Source organism: Halyomorpha halys, unplaced genomic scaffold, assembly GCF_000696795.3.
Source record: "Halyomorpha halys isolate HHAL.00 unplaced genomic scaffold, Hhal_1.1 Scaffold755.1, whole genome shotgun sequence".
NCBI lineage: Eukaryota > Metazoa > Arthropoda > Insecta > Hemiptera > Pentatomidae > Halyomorpha > Halyomorpha halys.
In genome coordinates, this window is record NW_027108003.1 from 689,715 (window position 1) to 690,228 (window position 514).

General features: G+C 27.4%; 1 protein-coding gene across 1 annotated transcript in view; it reads right to left on the reverse strand.

Moving 5' to 3' along the window:
* LOC106685916 (uncharacterized) overlaps positions 1-514 on the reverse strand; it is a gene marked incomplete at its 5' end in the record, with an annotated part of 22,974 nt that overhangs the window by 16,985 nt on the left and 5,475 nt on the right.

Sequence of the window (514 nt, forward strand, 5' to 3'; positions counted from 1 at the left end):
CCAGTCTCAAGAAAGAAATTTAAAGATTATAAATAAATTCAAATTTAATTTTATAGTATAGGCAAGGAGAATATCTATGGAATGAAAACAAATAATAGAATTGCAGGATAAAAAAATCTTCACATACGCATCACACACTTTCACCTACCACTCTACTTAAGTCCCTAAGTTTTGTGTAGATTAGTGGGGTCGTGTTGATGTTATTGTTATTTTACTGATTTTCAAAAAAAATTTAAAGACCGGGAAGGTGAGAATTATGAAAACAATTTTTTTTTATTTTTCTAAATATGAAGGAGATGGCCAAGGTGTAAGGTCAAAAGGAACAAAAAATAGTTAACAACTATTTATTTGCCATTTTTTTTTTTTTTTTTTTTCATTTTGACTACCACCCCTGACTATCTTCATATTTAGAAAAAACAATGAAAACAATTTTTTTTTATTTTTCTAAATATGAAGGAGATGGCCAAGGTGTAAGGTCAAAAGGAACAAAAAATAGTTAACAACTATTTATTTG